The sequence below is a fragment of the Prionailurus bengalensis genome, chromosome B4 (assembly GCF_016509475.1).
Source record: "Prionailurus bengalensis isolate Pbe53 chromosome B4, Fcat_Pben_1.1_paternal_pri, whole genome shotgun sequence".
Lineage (NCBI taxonomy): Eukaryota > Metazoa > Chordata > Mammalia > Carnivora > Felidae > Prionailurus > Prionailurus bengalensis.
Window position 1 is genome coordinate 103202322 of NC_057358.1, and position 22444 is coordinate 103224765.

Consider the following 22444-nt stretch of genomic DNA (forward strand, 5'->3'; position numbering starts at 1 on the left):
GAAAAAGCCTTCCACTCCTGGGAATTGGGGCCCAAGGCAAAAATGTATGAAAGAAGAGTAAAACAGGCTAAGGGACAAAAGAAACTAAGGAGAGTTTATATTATAAAGCACATACTGAATTCTGTAATGTACAATGTTCAAAGTAAGCATGATTTTAAATGACACAGATGTTTTCCGAGGTATAAAGCATCTTGCGGTTCTAAGAACTCTTAGGTGGCTGCACAGACTTTCTAGTTAAAATAATGTGATACAATGTCTTTGTGTATTCTATAGGAGGCCATTAATCCAAATGATTCTGCAAGGCTTCCTAAAGTGCTTTATCAACCGTAGGAAAATCTGTTTCTTAAGAGACTATGTCTCCCCCCCCCCCCCACCGCCTTATGTTTTTGTTATTGCTGGTAGTGTAACTAAAAGTTTTTTTTTAATGTTTATTTATTTTTGAGAGACAGAGAGAGACAGCGTGAGCAGGGGAGGGGCAGAGAGAGAGAGAGAGAAGGAGACAGAACATGAAGCAGGCTCCAGGCTCTGAGCTGTCAGCACAGAGCCTGACGTGGGGCTCAAACTCATGAGCCGTGAGATCATGACCTGAGCCGAAGTTGGATGCTTAACCAACTGAGCCACCCAGGCACCCCACTGGTAGACAATATTGGCCCCCAGACTTAGAAGTGTGGCTTAGAAGCATGGATTTGGTGTACATGTTTGACCTTAATTCCAATTTCAGAATATCTGCTGGCTTTTGGTAATCCAACCTGTGCTCCCCAGCTTTGAACAACACGATCCTAATCCCACCCCCCCAGGTATGCCATAGATATGCCCCACACTCTGATTTTGCCATATATGTAGTCAATTGAGACAATCTTTTCCAGAATGCTGCCTTAATTGACCTTCCTCCTGTCTGACGTACCACATAGCCATCCACAAAAGTAAATCATAAAAAAATAAAAGTCTTCATCTTGTTGAAAGTTTGACCTTTGTAATCACAGAAAACTTGCTTAATCCCTGCATATCTTCTTTCCTGTCTTTAAAATGCAACCATTTCTTTAAAAAAAAATTTTTTTTAAACGTTTATTTATTTTTGAGACAGAGAGAGACAGAGCATGAATGGGGGAGGGCAGAGAGAGAGGGAGACACAGAATCGGAAACAGGCTCCAGGTTCTGAGCCATCAGCCCAGAGCCCGACGTGGGGCTCAAACTCACGGACCACGAGATCATGACCTGAGCTGAGGTGGGAGGCTTAACTGACTGAGCCACCCAGACGCCCCTAAAATGCAACCATTTCTGATGCAACTATTTCTGATGTTTTGCAGTTAAATAAAAACCAACTTTTCTCCATTTTTCCTTTCTTTTTCTTTTTCTTTTAATGTTTATCTTTGAGAGAGAGAGAGAGAGCAAGAGAGAGGGAGTGTGTTTGAGCGGGGAAGGGACAGAGAGAGAGGGAGACACAGATTTCGAAGCAGGCTCCAGGCTCTGAGCTGTCAGCACAGAGCCCAACATGGGACTTGAACTCACAAACTGTGATATCATGACCTGAGGCAGAGCTCGATCTCACAAACGTGAGATCATGACCTGAGCTGAAGTTGGATGCTTAACCGACTGAGCAATCCAGGTGACCCTCTATTTTTTTCTTTAGATCACATTCTTAGTATTAAGACTGGCAAAGAATAGTTGGGTGTTTTGGATACCAGATTATCAGGAAGACTCAAAGAATTAAGACTAAAAGTATTGGTTGGTTTCTTCTGGAATTGTGGTAAAGCAACAGATGCTTGTTAAATCTAGGAGTTAGGTGGAACAGTGTTCTAAAGTAATCACAGTTCATAAAGGCATGAATTGAAAAGCTGAGCTAGCAAGGTAGGAGTAACAGCTCACAAATACATGTGGGTAAGAAACATAACTTGTATCATTTTCCTGTTTTTGAAACTAATATCCATTTTGAGTGCTAGTTACCGTCAGTGGCTATCATCTCAGTCATTTCAGGGTTTCACCATCCCATACCCCAAGCTTGTAGCCAATGTCTAGGATGGTTTATAGAGGACCAATGAAGGGGTATGGAGGCTTTACATCTTTCGTTGCTTGTTTTGACAAGTTCACCCAGGACTGTGCTGAGATGGACATTATTTTTCTGGTCCTGTTCATCAACCCTTGCAGGTTGCTGCTAAACTATCTCTAGCTCATGGTCTAGTGGGAAGGAGAAAATTTTGTTGGTAGTTGTCCCTTTTGGGGCCATGGGATCTCTATGAGCTTAGTCTCTCTCTGCCTATACATTCCCTGTAGTCAGTATTACCCCACTGGTCCTGCACCTTACTGAGCCCTGGATCTCAGAGTCTCTGTGTAACATCTGAGAGAGGGAAGTCCAAGACTCTCTCATTCTCCATCTCCCTCACTCCTCTGCCACAAATCCTGGATTTGGACTGTGGGTAATGTCAGGGCATGGGACTCCTGTAGAGACCCAGAATCCATATTCTTGTCTTCTTTTCTCTGAGTCATTATCTTTCCCAGATCTGATTTCCAAAGTGAGCCGTAAACACTGCCTCTGGTTGATAGTATGATCTCACAAGGATGCTATTAATAGCACATATTTATGCCTTAAGCTCTTTATTTAGCTACTTTTGAAGTTATAAAGCCCAGGTCCTAGAAACTCAAAAGTTAAAATATTTGACACTTTTGTTGTTTATTCTTTTTTTTTTTTTTAAGAGAGAGAGAGAGGACGCAAGTGAGTGAGGGGCAGAGTGAGAAAGGGAGACAAAAAGAGAGAGAGAGGGAGAGGGAGGGAGGGAGGGAGGGAGAGAGAGAGAGAGAGAGAGAGAGAAATGGGGCTCACCCAGGGCCCGTGTTTTACCCAAAGGGGTGGCTTGTTTTTTACCCAAAGCAGGGTTTGTGCTCACCCAATGTGGGACTCAAACTCATGAACTGTGGGTTCATGACTTGAGCCGAGGTTAGATACTAAATGGCTGGCCACCCAGGTGCCCCTGTTATTATTCTAAACCACCTAAACTGCTGCCTAAATCGGAGTGTGGGTCATATGAGAACAGAAAGTATGGAAAAAGAAAATCAAGTCAACCCAAACACACAAAATTAGTGATTTATAACAAAATGAGAACAATGCATGGAACTGAAAGTAAACTCCTAACTCAAGTCCATGAGCCAAAAGTTGGTTGCCAAAGCTCAGAAGATAGTCCCAAACTTAGATTATCTATGTATCTATTATCTACCTATCACCTATCTATCTATCTATCTATCTATCTATCTATCTATCTATCTATCTATCATTTTCCTCCCACAAACCTAGACAGGCTTAAACAGGCATGAATTAAAGATGAGGTATAGTAATCAGTGGCAATGAGAAAGGACCAGAAGCAGGCTTAGAATAATTTTAAAGACTCTTTAAAGGCAAGGACTTATGCCTCTGGTTTGTATCCAGATATGACCTATAGCAACACCAAGAATGAATTCATTCTTTTAAGTTCAAAACTTTATGATGACACTACAATGGATTAAGAATGACTGGAATCACGCTGAAGAATAGACTTACAGTTTACACAGACTAAAGTGGTTTTGTAGCTCACTGGTTATGAACATGGACCCTAATGTCCTTTGTAGCTCAAGCTCATTCATTCCATGATCCTTATCGCTGTGTTGTAACATTGCTTCTTCAGCCCCCGTAGCTCTGAAGACTTCTTGCTTTGTCATTTATTGTCCAATTTTTGTGAACACTCCAATGGGAGATTTGGCTTCTTTTCAGTCTATATATTAAATTTAAAAACAAAATATAGTTGATGCTTGAACGGTGCAGGGATTAGGGGTGCTGACTCCCTATGCAGTCAAAAGTCCACGTGTAACCTTTAACTCCCCCAAAACCTAACAGCCAATAGCTTACTGTTGACCAAAACCTTACTGATAACATAAACAGCCAATGAACATGTATTTTGTATGTGTATTATATACTGTATGTAGAATAAAGTAACCTAGAGAAAAGAAAATGCTATTAAGAAAACCATAAGAAAGAGAAAATACATTTACAGTGCTGTATTTGTTAAAAAAAATCCTCTTATAAGGGGACCTGTACAGTTCAAACCTGTTTGTTCAAGGATCACCTGTATATGGAAATATATGGACTTGGTGTAGTAGAAAGTTTATTTGGGAGCCAGATAAACTGAGGTTACAACATTGACTCTAGTATGTTGTATGTACTATGTCATGTGTCCTTGGGTAGCATTATTTTATATAGTTCTCAGAATCCTATTGCATCATCTATAGGAGACCAGTAACTCTCACCTTGAAAGGTTGCTGAAGAAGAGTTGATGACTAATTCCTATACTGCCAATATCCTATGAGTATATGAAAAATGTTGATTGAGTTCAAACATTTATCTGGACCACCATAGTAATAAAAATAATGAATTATTTGTATTCATGTAACACATTTAGATTCTACTAGTAGTACTTATGCACCTAAAAAAATAATATTATAGGCAAAAAAAAAAAAGAAATGATAGTCTTTAGTTGACATATTTAACTTTCTGGTTTTGTTTTATTGGTCTAGTTTTTGGCCATAACATATAGTACATGTCTTGATTTAATAAGGTGTCCTTAATCTGCTGATTTCAGGGTGGAATTGAAATCCTAAGTATACTGACATATATTGTCAACCTTCCTCTCTTCCGACCCATTCCTTCAGGGATATTGAAGTATACTTTGTCTTTAAAAATCCTCTCTTAACCCTGAGGCCTTCTGCTATTCTATCATACTGAATAGTTTTTTTCCTGTCTAATCTTCCATCCAAAGTTGAAATCTTTGATTTTGTGCGTAAGAGTGATTTCTTAGTTTACCACTCAGCTCTCAGGTACTTCTAATGAACAGAAAGTAACCTAAATATTTCAAACAGGACAAAAAAAGAAACTGTAAATTACCTGCTGCAGTGCCTCAAATTTGGTGTACAAAATGGAAGCTTAGATTGTGGGGTTCAATTGATCCTGTCATTTCTGTTCTGATGCTGTGAAAGTTTATCTGCCATGAATTGATTATCCGCCATGCAATTTCTGGGCCTAATTTGGAGATTAAGAGACAACATCCAGATGGCATTACCCTTTGTTTGGGTCAGGGAAAACCAAGGAAGATGAGAGGGGGGAAAAAAAAAGAACAAGATAAGAAGGTAAGGGAGATCATAATCAGGGATATTTTTTGGTTGTAAGACATAAAGGCCCATTTAAGCTCTCTTAAAGGAAGATGAATTTTTTAACAAGAATTCTGGGATGTCTTAAAGGATCCAGGGTCAGAAAATCTACCTTTTGCTTCATGAAAAAATGGGAAGTTGTCAGTAATTAAGAAAGATTTGTTTTCTTATATTCTTGGTCTTATATCCACTTTCTCTTTTCACATGGCCTCATGTTTCTGCCTCTTTCTGAGTATCTATTATTTAACCTTCTTTTCTCTGAAATCTGGTTCTTGCAGCTTCCTTATCAGTACAATTACACCCAAATGCCCACCCTAGTTCTTGACACTACAGTACCTCTTTAACTCTAGTTGATTCCCAGGTTCTGGAACTCCTAGTTCAAATTCTTGAGTGAGGGGCTCTGGTGGACCAGCACAAGGGTCAGATGCCTGCCAGTGATCCAATCAGCTGTTGACCCAGGAGGAGCGAGGTTATTGATATAAACGGCTAAGACTGTACAGAGACGTGGCCTCTCAGAGAAGAAGGCATGAACCAAAGAAGCATTTGAAAATGTGTTCATGACAAGCAGTAAGCTGAATACCCAGGGTGGTTTTAATTCACAGTATGGTTGCTGAGGAACAGTTTGGAAAAACAGCATATGGTAGTGTTTCTAAATGTGTGTGTGTGTGTGTGTGTGTGTGTGTGTGTGTGTGTGTGTGAAAGAGAGAGAGAGAGAGAGAGAGAGAGAGAGACAGAGAGAGAAAGAGAGAGAGAGAGAGAGAGAATGAATATCGGATTCTCACTACAGAAAACCCCAGACCTAAACAGGAAGGAAAATAATCTTCCAGATACCAAAAATGAGTCTAAGAACAGTAGGTTGTCCTAGGGCTGGAGGATGGGAATTGTTTAGACTATCCAGAAAACTGAACCTGGATGGCAGGACCCAGAGGAAAAGCCTTCTGATGGAATGAGTGTGTGTATAACAAGGGCTGTTAATAGTTCAGTGCAGCTTTAACTTGTACATGTCCCTAGAGTGGATGTCCTATACTCTAAGGGGTCCAGATCATTCAAGCCCTCCAGACTTCTATGTGAAGTATAAATGAAATAAATAAGGCAAACAAAAGAAAGTTAATTGAAGTAGAGAAATGACAGAGCTGGGGACAGGGAGAGGGAGAAAGAGAGCAGGAGGAAAAGGAGAGGGATGGAAAGGAAGGGATGGAAAGAGATTGTTTGGTACTTTAAACTTAGACCAAGCTAAGTACTGGGAAGCTACTTTAGAAACAATCTTTTAAAAACATACACCCAGAAATTCCCATCCAATAGGGTAAGTTAGCTGGGTCCTTGGCCTCCATATGAATGTTGTCCAGAAATGGACTAGGGGTAAAGTGGTGCTGCTAGAGCTGAGCCAGAAGGGAAAGGTTTGGGTCCAGAGATGTAGTTTTTTGCTGGAAAATTGCTATTTCCTTCCTTCCTTCCTTTATTTCTTTCTCTTCCTTCCTTCCTTCCTTCCTTTACTTCTTTCTCTTCCTTCCTTCCTTCCTTTCTTCCTTCCTTCCTTTACTTCTTTTCTTTCTTTCCTTCCTTCCTTCCTTCCTTCCTTCCTTCCTTCCTTCCTTCCTTCCTTCCTTTACTTCCACTCTTGGTTGGGTGCTAATGAAGACAACACTCAAGCTCTAACAATAGATGAGTTGGGTGTCAAAATATAAAATGCTGGTCTCCAAGCAGAATTTAAAAATGAAATAGTCATAAGAAAGTGCTGGCACTGATTATTCCTGGGGAGTAGGATTGAACTTGAGGAGGAGTAAGAAAAGGGATGTTACTTTTCGTTTCATACTACTTTCTAGTGTCTGATTTTAAAGCAGAATGAAAAAGTATGAGCACCTGGCTGCTCAGTTGGGTGAGTGTCCTACTTCAGCTCAGGTCAGGTTCGTGAGTTCGAGCCCGGTGTTGGGCTCTCTGGTGTCAGCACAGAGAACGCTTCGGATCCTCTGTCTCCCTCTCTCTCTGCTCCTCTCCCTCTTGTACTCTCTCAAAAATAAACAAACCTTTAAAAAATAACTGAAGTGTATATTAACTTTATAAGAAAACAAAAAATATCATCCATGTCAAGAACTCACAGAGATGCGTTAATAGTGAAAACTAATATTAGTAGTTTGGTTGGAGTATTAGGTTTTTGTATAGGTGGGTTCGTTTTTAAACGTCTGAAGTTTATCCTGCTTCCATAGCAAGATTTCAACTATTGAAATGCTGCTCCTTTGCCTTCTTAAAAAGAGAATATTTGACGATTCAGTAATATAATGATTAGAGTATGTAGCAATTTACAGGAAAGGTCACAAAGTTCAGCATCTTGAAATTTATGTGAATCTCTAGGCTAAAATAGAAATACAGTCCAATGCATAATTGGAACATAAGATGTTCTTTTAAGAGTACGGTATGTGATTCCAGGATTCTAGAATAAGGATATGGAAAACAACAACAAAAAATCTGTTAAGTAATAATGACTTCACTACAGCCAATTGTTCTTAAGTACTTTAATATTAAATTCAGAAGAAGGTGGTACTGTGTTATTATTATTATAATCATGGCACTGTTATTTAAAATGACTGGAAACCAAATCAAATCCAATATGTTGCCTAGCAACTACAAGAAACAAACACTTTGTTTCTTAAGCTAACTGACATTAAAACATTACCAAAGATTCCTAAAAATACCTGCTTCAGAGTTCAGCTCTCAGTTAATCTTTTTAGTTCTCAAACATGCTTTTTTCCTGTTGGAACATGTGACATTAAAATTCCTCAGATGCACTTTAGTAATTATCTCCGTAATTCATCTACTTTCTTCTGTCTCAAACTCCAGATAATTTGAAGTTGCTTTCATATTAGTATTCTAAAATGATAAATTAAATGCCTATAAACATGAATAATTTAGCAAAACTTTTGGCTTAGAATGTAATTTTTGGTGTTACAGACGTGTGCGGAAGAAAGAAATGGATTGCAGGTGTCTTTTACGAGTAGAATCCCACTAACTGGGTCCTCATCCTGAAAAGACATGATTCCTGAGGGAGGAGGAGGGACACTTCATAGCTCTATCACGCAGAGCAGGATTAGAAGAAGTAGATCTTGCAGATGAAGGCCTTGCCTAAATAGGAAATCTACAAATCACCTAAACAAATGTGATTCCCTGGAGGGGAGTTAGTTTATACTCCTGCTATGAGAAATATCAGCCAGTCACTGTTTTTTGACAACACACTTAAAATATTGAATATTCTAACAAGAACAAGTTATCTTTTGTCTCATTTGCTTAGAGATAAATGGAGATAAGTCAGGCAGAGAAGACGTAATGTGGATAGATAATCAACTGACTGTTGTGTATTTAAAGTCAGAGAAATAAAAATAATGATACTAGCGAATATTTATTAAGCATTTATTATGTGCTAAGTACTAGGTAAATGCCCTACATTTAATCCTCATAATTTCACTTGAAGTAGGTAGCTAGAGTTACTCTTTTTAAATGTGAAGAATTAATGGATAGATAGAAAGTAACTTGCCTAAGGTTGCACATGGAAAGTGGCAGAACCAGTTTTAAGCCTGAGTCAGTCTTGGTTCCAAAGGTCTGGTTCTTGACCATGCAAGTATACTTACATCCCTACTTATTGTTTGGAAATATCTATTCATCTATATTTCTAGGTTTGTATTCTGTTTTGACATTTTATTAAGATTGCCAGATAATTAAGAGATGGACAAATTACTGGAAACTAGAACATTTGTATTTTGCTGAATTTAATCTAGGTAATCAATAAATCCTACAACAAAACAAATAGTGCCATCTTATACATGTAGGCTATATGCCAACTCACCCTATTTTTCTACTGTGTTTTGTATAATTTTATTCCTCTAGAGCCTAGCTTGGAGCCTTAAGTATAAGTGTTCGGTGAAAAATTGTTGAATGAGTGAATCCTGTTTATATTTCGATCTTAAATGTGATTACTTGTAGTAGTTAAGTCTTTCTGTGTATTGAATTTATCAGGATCTAGATATGGTAGCCTCAACAGAAGCACTGTGAATCATGGTAATATTCACATATTCATATATATGTATATATGTATATCACTCAAAACAGCTACAAAGCATATATATACATATATACACATATATATAATAATAATAATTATTATTATTTAATCCAATAACCCTGTGAGATGGGTCCTACTATCCTTCTTTTATGGATAATAAAACTGAGGCAGAAAGGGATTAAGGAATTTGTCAAGGTCATAAAGTTTGTAAGTAGTGCAGCCAGAATTTGAACACAGGCTATCTGGCTCCAGAGACTGATGGCCTCGAAAGTGTCAAGAGAAGGAGAACTGAGGAGTACCAGCCTGCCTGGGAAACATCAAGCTGTCTTTGCCTTCTTTTCCTCTTCATCCAATTTCATATTCTTTTTTTTTTTTTATATTCTTTTTTTTTAAATGTTTATTTGAGAGAGGGGGTGGGGAGGGGCAGAGAGAGGGAGACACAGAATCCATGAAGCAGGCTCCAGGCTCTGCGCTGTCAGCACAGAACCCATGAACTATGAGATCGTGACCTAACGCCCAACTGACTGAGCCACCTGGGCCCCCCTTCAACTTCATATTCTGTTCCGCACCTCACCCCTACTCCTTTTCCTCACTCCCAAGAATTATACTTAGGGCAACTGAATTATTTATTACACAGACAGGGACACTTTTTCGAGGAAAAGGCAGCACTAATTGGTTGGACTACCAGGGCAAAAAGTATGAATACAGACTGCTCTGGAAACTGGGATTTTGAATCACCATAAATATACTGCGCCTATGTTTTTCTTGTTTCTTTATTGTTTGAGGTTGTATGATGTTAGTAGAGTAAAACATGTGTACCACCTTTGATTTTGCCCGTGCGTATTGCAGGATATTAAGCTGTTTCTAATAGTTTGCTATTAGAAAATGGCCATATGTAATCTTCTGCCTTCATATTCCACACATACGCATGAGTAAATCTGCAGGACAATCTCTGCTAGGCTAAAAAGCATGCATACTTATAGCTTTGATGGACTTTGTTATGTTATACTTCAAAGAGGTTTTACCGATACTCAACATGCATGGAAGTGTGTGAGCCCAGTGCACTTGCCAGCAGAGAACACAATAAATATCTTGGGTCTTCACCTATCTGATAGGTAAAAAGTGATATTTCAATGTGAAGTGTATTTGTCTCTCTCTCATTTTTGTTTCCTTGTCTATTCTTGTTCTTTCCTTTTTTTTTCCCTTTTGTGGGGATGGCTTTGCTATTTGATTTGTGTGAGCCCTAATATAGCCCTTTGTGATACTCGTTGAAATGTATTTTCCAAGTCTATCATTGGTCTTTTTGTGTTGCTTTTAATAGTTTTTGCTATACAGAAATTTTTATTTTCTTAGAGTTGTATTTATTTGTTCAATTATACTTTTAGGTTTTGAGTCACACTCCCACACTCCAGTGTGGGAGGTCTCCCACACACGAAGACTGTATTTTTTAAAAAAAAATGTGCCATAATTTCTTCTGATCCATCTGAAATTAATTTTGTATTCTGGTGCTATGGATAGGATTAACTTGTTTTCCAGATGACTACCCAGTTTTCCAAAACCAGTAATTAATCCACCTTTTGCCACCATTAGTAATGCCACTTTCATTATATACAAATTCTGGTACTTATTTGGGCTTTTGGTAGGGCTCCGTTGATTCCTCCCTCTACTCATATGCAGGTACAGATTGTTTTAATTACTATAGCTTTATAATATGTTTTAAATATCTAATAAGGTTATTTCCTCACTGTAGACTTTTTTTCTCCCCAGAATTATTCTTTCATGTTTATTTTATATATTAACTTTAGAGTTAGCTTGTCTGGTTGTAAAAATCCGACAGTTATTTTAATGAGATTATGGTAACTTTTAAATTATAGTGGAGAAAATTGGTATTCTGATTACACTGTGTGCTCCTATCCAAGAATATGCTATGCCTTTCCAACTGTCCAGGTTCTCTGTAGATCTCTTCCTCAGTGTTTAAAAAATTCTCTTCATATGGATCTTGTGAACTTTATTTATTTTTATTCCTCGGAATTTTCTTTTACTGTTGCTATTATAAATGCAATTTTCTTTCATTGTATTTTCTAACATGTTATTGTGTGGACACATGAAAATGTGTTTAATTTCTTTTATTTTTTTTTATTATTTAAAAAAAAATTTTTTTTTAACATTTATTTATTTTTGAGACAGAGAGAGAGCATGAACGGGGGAGGGGCAGAGAGAGAGGGAGACACAGAATCGGAAGCAGGCTCCAGGCTCTGAGCCATCAGCCCAGAGCCCGACGCGGGGCTCGAACTCACTGTCCGTGAGATCGTGACCTGAGCTGAAGTCGGACGCTCAACCGACTGAGCCACCCAGGCGCCCCTGTGTTTAATTTCTTTTAAAGAATGGCTTACAAACACATGCATACATCCCAAATATAAAACTATATATAAAACAAATATGATATTCTTTCAAAAAACATAAAGTTATTATTAAAGTTATTAGAATTATATGTTTATGCACAGCATACAGACAATGTATCAGTCTATGGACTTGAATATTCAGATGAATATATATAAGGATTCAATATCAAAATCAGCACACATATATTACATTGCTTTAAGCTACCGCTGGGCTTTCCTTCCATTATAGTCAGGTTGTGAATTGTCTCTATGAGGAAGAGAATTTTAGCCAGCTGGTAAAGGCAAGAGAAGACCAATTTAAATTTATTTCCTTGTCTTTTGTTTCTCTTTTTTTAAATTTGTTTTTAATGTTTATTTCATTTTGAGAGATAAAGACGGAGCAGGAGTGGAGAAGGGGCAGAGAGAGAGGGAGACACAGAATCCGAAGCAGGCTCCAGGCTCTAAGCTGTCAGCACAGAGCCTGATGTGGGGCTCAAACCCACAAACCGTGAGATTATGACCTGTGCTGAAGTCGGCCACTTAACCAACTGAGCCACCCAGGCGCCCCTCCTTGTCTTTTGTTTCTATCTCCTCTCCCTCATCAAGATATGTCAGTGACATCAACTGATACATTCTAAATTCTTTCAGAAAAGAGAAGAGAGGAAAAAAAAAACAGCAAAAAGCCTCAACAACCAAAAAATGCATTGTTCAAACTCCTTGGGTTCTTTTAGTCTCAGAGAAAAATTCAGGGAATTCCTTCTTTCTGTGATATAATCTTGTTGGATTCAGATTATGTTTACTCAGTTTATTCCATAATTAAGAAAGGAGAAACATTTTCCCTTTTGGTAACAAATGTGTTTTACCCCACATAATTCTGTAGCTATTGTAGTGAAATATAAAGTTTTGTGTTAGACCACATGACCCCTTGTTACCCACAGTTATGTCGCTTACTGACTCTGTTTTGCTGTTCTCTTCAGTCACTGCTGGGCTCACATGCCTCAGTTAGGAGTTTGGTTTTTTTTTTTTTTTTTTTCCTTTCTTGGTGACTGTACCAACATGGCTACCAGAAGGAGAGGTGTTGACACATAAGTGAGGTGCTAAGGTCATTGGCTAGCAGTGGACTATTACTCACACCTTCTTCTTCTTCTTTTTTTTTTTTTTTCCTGACTGAAGCTGGCTTTGTTTGATTTCTGCCCCAAATGAGGTTTTTAGAATATGTGAGGAAAATATCTTCAGTAAGAGAAAACAAACAAAATAAAAAAAAAAAAAAAGTTTTCCCCTCACCATCCAAAAGCTTTGTGATGATTTTGTTTCTGAAGATAATTTTAGAAAATCATCTCTGTATCATGAGAACACACATTTGTCTCTGTTCTTGACAGCCAAAAGTGTTCAAGATGAGGACTTCTCTAAACAAGTAGCTTCACATGAAATGATTATGAATGTTTGGAAATTCCATGCTGGATGTGTGGAGAGGAAAGTGTCACTATGTTAGGAGGTGAACATTTTTGCTGGGACTGAATGTATACTGATGTCTCTCAAAGGAACCATTAACTGTGTAATAGGTAGGGATGCAAGTAGGATGTGATTTTCTAGCTAAATAGTGCCACAAGGCAGGCTTGGAAGTCAGACAGACTTGGATGGGAAATCTGGCTACATAACACACAAGGATCATGCATTTGGTTCCATCTCTTAATCTCTCTAGACCTCAGCTTCTTCATCATCTTCACTGTGTGTGTGTGGGGTGGGTGTGGGTGTCTCCGTGTGTGTGTAAATGCTCTTGGTCAAATCAGCTAAGATATATAAAAACACCAAACCAAGTGCTTAAAAAATAGTGGATACTCTTTTACGTTTAAAAACTAGGCGTGGTAAGAGTGTATTATAAACATCAAAACACTGGAACGTGTTAATTACCATGACAGTCAAATTAATGGGCATTTGATTCAGCTACACTGAGCTGTTAGTGGCAGTGAGCTGTTAGTGCTATGAAGACAAAATGATGTGGGGACTGGGGCCCCTGGGTGGATCAGTCGGTTGAGCATCCGACTTCGGCTCAGGTCATGATCTCACAGTTCGTGAGTTCTAGCCCCGCATGGGGCTCAGTGCTGACAGCTCAGAGCCTGGAGCCTGCTTCGGATTCTGTGTCCCCCTTTCTCTGCCCCTTCCCTGCTCATGCTCTGTCTCACTCTGTCTCTCAAAAATGAATAAACATTAAAAAATGCTGTAGGGACCATCTCTTTCTTTGGGAGCAAAACTTCATGCCAGCTGTCAGTCAAAGAGGAAGAATTTCAAATAATCAGTCTTTCTTAAAGTACCGCTGCCATAAACCAAAGAAAGATTTTCCTATTTATAGTGTGACACCAAAGGTTGGCTGGACATTGTTTCAACAAGAATTTACTAAGTGTATGAAAATACCCAGCACGGGCTCAGTCTCCTTCTCCAATGAGATTATTGTCTCATTAGAGAAATCAAGATATCCATGCATAAAGCAATGAAACCCAGCTCTGTACTGAATTGAATTATGTACTGAATTTCAAAATGCATTTCAAATTGAAGGATGCCAAAGCCAAATAGAAAGTGCCTGTTCAGATATTGTGAGGATCTATTACTCCTGGTTGCCTGAGATCACTGTCCACTTTCTCTGCCTGCTTCTTTTGGAGAGTAGCTCTTCAGCTCCAATCACATGGTTGTGGAAGGGACTATCTATCATGTTTTTCCTGACTTGCTCTTTATATACTCCCAACCCTGCCCTCATCCAGAGGTGGGTAAGTGACCTGGGTTATTCTAGCATATCACCCTATTGCTCACAAGGATTGGTCATAATTAGGGAATGGCTCTAGCCAGGCTAGATGGAATACTTTCCTAAGTATCTTTTTATTTATTTATTTATTTATTTATTTATTTATTTATTTATTTATTTATTTATACAAGAGAGAGTGTGAGCCGTGGAGGGGCAGAGAGAGAGAGAGAGAGAGAGAGAGAGAGAGAGAGAGAAAGAGAGAGAGAGAGAGAGAGAGAGAGAGAGAGAGAGAGAGGTGGGCTCTGCGGTTCTTAAACTCATGAACCCTGAGATCATGACCTGAGCCAAAGATGGATGCTGAACCAAGGGCGCCACGCAGGCACCCTTCCTAAGTATCTTTTGAACTCGAATTGGGGAATTTTTTTCTCTTTTTTTGTGATGAAGATAATAAGATGTGAGCCTTGAGGTGATAAACATTGTTTCAGCTTTCTGGCGAAAATTTGATTGTGAGAATGATGGTCATATCAGAGAGAGGTGGATATACCAAAGGGAGAGAGAAAGAGGGACATTGAGGCCCTGGTGCCCTTGGTTGCTGACCCTGAGTTTTGAACTGAGTTCTTGTCACCCTTAGTCAAAGAGTCTTGAGTTAAATGATGATGATGATGCCATCCTGTAAGACATTGCTTGCTTCATTTGCCTATTTTGGTCACCAGGGTAATGACTACAGGTCCCATTTAAGTGTGAGTTAGCCCTCTTTCTGTAACAGTTTTCAAAGGAATCACTTTATGTGCACTCGAGAAGAAAGTATATTCTGTTGCTTTGGGATGCAGAGTTCTAAATATATCTGTCAAGTCCATCTGATCCAATGTCTCATTCAGGGCCCTTGTTTCTTTATTGACCGTGTGTCTAGATGATCTATCCATTTCTGTAAGTGGGGTGTTAAAGTCCCCTGCAATTACCACATTCTTATCAATAAGGTTGCTTATGTTTATGAGTAATTGTTTTATATATTTGGGGGCTCCGGTATTCGGTGCATAGACATTTATAATTGTTAGCTCTTCCTGATGGATAGACCCTGTAATTATTATATAATGCCCTTCTTCATCTCTTGTTACAGCCTTTAATTTAAAGTCTAGTTTGTTTGATATAAGTATGGCTACTCCAGCTTTCTTTTGGCTTCCAGTAGCATGATAAATAGTTCTCCATCCCCTCACTCTCAATCTAAAGGTGTCCTCAGGTCTAAAATGAGTCTCTTGTAGACAGCAAATAGATGGGTCTTGTTTTTTTATCCATTCGGATACCCTATGTCTTTTGGTTGGCACATTTAATCCATTTACATTCAGTGTTATCATAGAAAGATACGGGTTTAGAGTCATTGTGATGTCTGTATGTTTTATGCTTGTAGTGATGTCTCTGGTACTTTGTCTCACAGGATCCCCCTTAGGATCTCTTATAGGTCTGGTTTAGTGGTGACAAATTCCTTCAGTTTTTGTTTGTTTGGGAAGACCTTTATCTCTCCTTCTATTCTAAATGACAGACTTGCTGGATAAAGGATTCTCGGCTGCATATTTTTCCTGTTTAGCACACTGAAGATCTCGTGCCAATTCTTTCTGGCCTGCCAAGTTTCAAGTGAGAGATCAGTCATGAGTCTTATAGGTCTCCCTTTATATGTGAGGGCACGTTTATCCCTTGCTGCTTTCAGAATTTTCTCTTTATCCTTGTATTTTGCCAGTTTCACTATGATATGTCGTGCAGAAGATCGATTCAAGTTATGTCTGAAGGGAGTTCTCTGTGCCTCTTGGATTTCAATGCCTTTTTCCTTCCCCAGTTCAGGGAAGTTCTCAGCTATAATTTCTTCAAGTACCCCTTCAGCACCTTTCCCTCTCTCTTCCTCCTCTGGGATACCAATTGTGCATATATTATCTTTTTAGTGTATCACTTAGTTCTCTAATTTTCCCCTCATACACCTGGATTTTTTTATCTCTCTTTCTCTCAGCTTCCTCTTTTTCCATAACTTTATCTTCTAGTTCATCTATTCTCTCCTCTGCCTCTTCAATCTGAGCTGTCGTCGTTTCCATTTTGTTTTGCATTTCGTTTAAAGCGCTTTTCAGCTCCTCGTGACTGTTCCTGAGTCCCTTGATCTCTGTAGCAAGAGATTCTCTGCTGTCCTGTATACTGTTTTCAAGCCCAGCGATTAATTTTATGACTATTACTCTAAATTCACTTTCTGTTATATTATTTAAATCCTTTTTGATCAGTTCATTGGCTGTTGTTATTTCCCGGAGATTCTTTTGAGCGGAATTCTTCCGTTTGGTCATTTTGGATAGTCCCTGGAGTGGTACGGACCTGCAGGGCACTTCCCCTGTGCTGTGGTGTATACCTGGAGTTGGTGGGCGGGGCCGCAGTCAGACCTGATGTCTGCCCCCAGCCCACCCCTGGGGCCACAGTCAGACTGGTGTGTGCCTTCTCTTCTCCTCTCCTAGGGGCGGGATTCACTGTGGGGTGGCGTGGCCCGTCTGGGCTACTTGCACACTGCCAGGCTTGTGGTGCTGGGGATCTGGCGTATTAGGTGGGGTGGGTAGGCAAGGTGCACGGGGGCAGGAGGGGCAGGCTTAGCTCGCTTCTCCTTAGGTTATCCACTTCAGGAGGGGCCCTGTGGCAGCGGGAGGGAGTCAGATCCGCTGCCGGAGGTTTGGCTCCGCAGAAGCACAGAGTTGGGTGTTTGCGCGGAGCGAGCAAGTTCCCTGGCAGGAACTGGTTCCCTTTGGGATTTTGGCTGGGGGATGGGCGGGGGAGATGGCGCTGGCGAGCGCCTTTGTTCCCCACCAATCTGAGCTCTGTTGTCAGGGGGCTCAGCAGCTCTCCCTCCCTTTGTCCTCCAGCCTTCCCGCTTTCTGAGCAGAGCTGTTAACTTATGACCTCCCAGACGCCAAGTCGCGCTTGCTGTCGGAACATAGTCCGCCCGGACCCTCCGCTTTTGCAAGCCAGACTCGGGGGCTCTGCTTGGCCGGGGAGCCGCCCCTCCGCCCCGGCTCCCTCCCGCCAGTCCGTGGAGTGCGCACTGCCTCGCCGCCCTTCCTACCCTCTTCCGTGGGCCTCTCCTCTGCGCTTGGCTCCGGAGACTCCGTTCTGCTAATCCTCTGGCGGTTTTCTGGGTTATTTAGGCAGGTGTAGGTGGAATCTAAGTGATCAGCAGGACGCGCGGTGAGCCCAGCGTCCTCCTATGCCGCCATCTTCCTCCAGGCCCTCAAAGGAATCACTTTAAATCAGAACCAGTGGTGTAGATATGTGTAATATTATTCAGCCATGAGGAGTAAGAAAATTCTACCATTTACAACATGGGGTGGGGGAATTGGGGAGATGTTTAAACGTCAAAACTTGTAACTAGTAGATAAATAAGTTCTGGAGATCTAATGCCAACGCAGTGATTATCATTAACAATACTGTAGTCTAAAGTTCAAAGTTGCTAAGACACTAGTTCTTATCTATTCTCAACACACAAAAAAATTATAGGTATGTGACATGATAAAGGCACTAGCTAATACTACTGTAGTCATCATATTGCATGTATAAATGAATCAAAGAAACGATTAGTTTAAAAGAACCTAAATGAGTAGAAATTGAATTTATATAATTGAGTACATAGCCTCCCTCTTTTTATATTAAGTGGAGTACTCCTGATTTCACCATTTACTGGTTTTATGGCTTTGGCTTATTTTTGTTATACTTATTTACATGGCTGATATATATATATATATATATATATATATATATATATATATAATGATTATATATGACTTACCTAAGAGGTAGTATAGGATAATGATTAAGAACATAGTCTCTGGAGAAAAGACTTCCTAAGGTCAAATCCTACCTCTACCATTTATAGAACTTGTTTGTGATTTGTTGGGACCTGGAGCAACCTTTAGTTGTATTCGTTTCCTTATTTGTAAAATTGTAGTAATAGTGGTATCTACCTTATAAAGTTGAGATGCAAGTCTCATGAGTTTGTGTGTTTAAAGCTGTTCACATAACAAGTACTATATAAGTGTTAATATTTATCATAATGACCTTAGTCATAACTGGATTAAATTCAATCGGTATGGTAATGCTTTCTTCATGATTAGCACTCTGTAAATGTTAATTGCTGTGGCTGTTGATATTTGGGTTTTGTTCCAGCTCTACATTGACAGTTGGCATGCCACCATCAGATTAACTTTAGTAAAGTAACACTTTTGTCAGGTTTTACTTATGCTGAACCCTTTGTAGCTGCCTATGACCTATAGATCATGGTCCTTTTCAGACCATCTCTACTCTAATTATTTTAATCTATTCCCCAGGATTGCCTCACATGATCACTTCACTTAGTTAAAAGATTTTCTCATCACTCATTGTGCTTCAAGAACTGTGAGGAGTCTGAGATTTATTTGCAGACTAACAAATTAGCCTACCACGACTTCATGGATGCTGGCAGAAGACATGAAATTCCTGGGACATTACTCATAGCAGAGCAAGGAGCATGAGCCTCATGTTTGCATCAGTTGTCCTTGCTCCAGGAGTCCACTGCTGGGGGGATGCAAAGGTGCCCAGGTAGGTGTTCCACATGCAATGGGCTTGTGTCATGGCTGAGGAACTCCAAACTTAGCGTGCCTAATATTCTCTGTTTGGAAATCAAAACTCAATAAATGGTAATTTCATAAAGCTTAGTTGCAACGTAGAATCCGAAAGCACATTTGTTACTATGCTGCACTAAAAAACACTGGTCTATCTTGCATTTTGGATGAGTCTTGTACCTATGTATGATTTTGTGCCACCATAGATCGGTCATTGAAAAATATTAGTTCCCTGAATCATATAAATTCTATAAATGTTGATACATTTCAATATATAATATTAAAAAAATTGTTAATACTGTCACTTCAACAGAAAAATCAAGTTTTGGGAAACAATTTGGTTTCACAGCATCAGGTACAAGATTTCCAAAATTCTAATTTTCCTAGTATTTTAATTAGGATAAATATTACACTTTTTGAATAGTCCTTGAAAGAAGTGTTTTGAAAATCCTGCTTGCAACTCAAACTTTGACATAATTGCTTTTCTTTGAGATAAGTATCATTTCAATATGTTAGAAACACTTTCTGTGTACTTTCCATTTCGTCTCATACAACATTTAAGAGGTTTGTACCCAAGAGTAAAGATTTTGACAGGGCACCTGGGTGGCTCAGTTGCTTAAGCATCCGACTCTTGATTTCAGCTCAGGTCATGATCTCAGATTCATGGGACTGAGCCCTGCATCAGGCTTCCTGCTGTCAGCCTGCTTGGGATTCTCTCTCTCTGTGTCTCTCCCTCACTCTCTCTCTTTTTCAAACTAAATCAACAAACATTGGAAAAAAAAGAGTCAAGATTTTGAAAAATTAGTAATTTTTACTGCTTCTTTAAAGATATTCTTGGGGCGCCTGGGTGGCTCGGTCGGTTAAGCGTCCGACTTCGGCTCAGGTCATGATCTCACGGTCCGTGAGTTCGAGCCCTGCGTCGGTCTCTGTGCTGACCACTCAGAGCCTGGAGCCTGTTTCAGATTCTGTGTCTCCCTCTCTCTCTGCCCCTCCCCTGTTCATGCTCTGTCTCTCTCTGTCTCAAAAATTAATAAACATTAAAAAAAATTTTTTTTAAATAAAGATATTCTTAGTTAATGGTGGTGAAGAATGCAATAGCATTCTAGCATAGTTGGCTGCCCCTAAATCGTCATGCTAAGTTGCCACCAGCTGTACCACCACTGTTTTTTCACACCATTAGTGCAAATGTTAACATAGTTAAAACAGCAGAAAATATCTTAGTATTACTCTGAACATAATTTTGACCTTGTGGGTTTCTGGGAATGGTCTCAAATACTGCTGGATTATTTGGGACCATTTTTTGAGAACTGCGGGGTTAGTGAAATCTGTTAGGAGAATGTTATAAAAGGAAATTGAAAGGAACCTGAACACAGAATGTAAAGCATGAAAGAAATGCAATTTGAAAAATGGAGCACACTGATTCTGATTTGTATGAAAAGTTCAGGTACAGATATATGGTAGCCATTAATTAATGAGACCGAATACAGAATGTTCTGATTTAAGGATTTATATGAAGGTGGCATCCACTCATGTTGAGGTCATGGGAGTGTGCATTGCAGAGTGGTTTAAAGCATGGTCTGTCTCAGCTCAAATTCCAGTTCTGCCACTTTCTTAATCAGTTTGTGCCTTGGCTTCATCATCTGTGAAATGGTAGCATCTACCTCAAGTGGTGGTTATGAGGCTTACATGAGTTGATAGTCACAAAATGTTTAGAACAGTGCTTGGCACATAATAATACATCTATGTGTATATTAATCCATAGATATAGAATCCATAGATATACATGATATATATATAATTTTGCTAAACAAATGAAGTAAAAAAGGGAAATATATGAGATTCCTCTGGGAGAGTATTGGGAGAGAAGAGAGCTGAGGGTTAAGTGCAACTGATAGGAGCCATGAAAGGAGACAATATTGAAGGAGGCTATGGGAGTGACAGGGGGAAACTCTGGAAAGTGGTATCCTGAAAGCCTAGGAGTAGCGTGCAACAATGTGGTCAGGAAGAAATATGAACCATGAGATGGCAGATGATGCATCTGCTTTATTCTAAGCTCAAATCCTTGGAGTTCACACAGTACCTGATGTATAGTAGGTGCCCAATAAATATTTGGTGAATGAAAATGTTATACACAAGTCAGAAAAGATAAAGGCCTGAATATATTATGTTTAGCAATAATAGGTCAGTTGGGTGCTAAAACCCCCTATCTAGTGCCAAACTAATGTTAGAGTTTGATGTGAAAATCTTAATCTGTGCTTTAACTCTTAGAGTTACGTTCTCTTATTACCATTGTCTCATTACAATTTTATAAAACCAGCCTGAAATCTCATTTTTCAATAAATAAATTCTGCCCATGATCACAGTTATATTTTTAGTCTTTTTTTTTTTTTTAAATCTAAATGGCAAAATTAGTCATTAGATAGAAGACCTGGTCACCACCCAGGCCACTGAATGACTCAGATTCCATAATTTGACCTCATATTGAAAATATGAGAGCCAGAGTTTATCTGATGAGTAACAGTGTAGCAGTGTTTTCTGCTTTTCAGTTTTACTGTACAGAAAAACAGAGTCATATCTAAAATACTGGTTTTTCTTTTATTTGGGCCAGTGGCAATATATTTCTTTTTATTGAGAATGCTCCGATTATAAAAATCTCCACGGTGATGGTGATTATAATTGAATACCAGCCCCACATTTTCTGGCCTGCTTAGACCAATGGGTTCCATTTAACTGGTGTCAGAATGAATTTTCTAATTATTACATAATTTTGCCACTGCCTTGCTTAAAAACTTTCTGTGGAGTATATATTCAACCCCTTTAATCTGGCCAAATTCATTTTTCTGAATCCCCCTGCAGAAACCCTGTACTTTAGTTACACTGGTCTGCTTTTCTTTTCTTGAACTCTCCATTCCCCTACTTGTTTATCTTTTGCTAGATCTATTCTTAGATATCTTACAGTATTTGTTTTGAGTGGAATTTTTTTCCGTTATATTATCCAATGGATTATTACTGGTGCTTAAGATTATACCATCGATTTTTGTATATAGCCCTTTTAAGCATAAATCTGACTCTTTTTAAATTGAAATGGCTGAATTTAGAGGCCATTGAATTTTCTCTGTAGACAACCATATTTTCCACAAATGCATAGCAGTTAGGTCTCTTCCCTTCCAATTATTATGCCAAAGAGTTTTATTGGCTTGCACTTACTAGAACCTACACTAAAATGTTTAATAGAAGTAGTGATAACTGGCATGCTTGTCTTTTTCCTGACTTTTAAAAGAATGCTTCTCAAGTTTCATCATTAAGCTCCTTGATGAATAACGATATATGTGAGTCAGCATTCCAAATGGTTAAGACCTAGACTCTGGAGTAACTTGCCTGGGTTTAATTTCCAGCTCTGTCACTTAACTGCTGTGTTATATTGGATAAATTAACTCTGGCTTCATTTTCTCATGTGTAATATAGGGGATGATAGCACCTAATCATAGGTTGT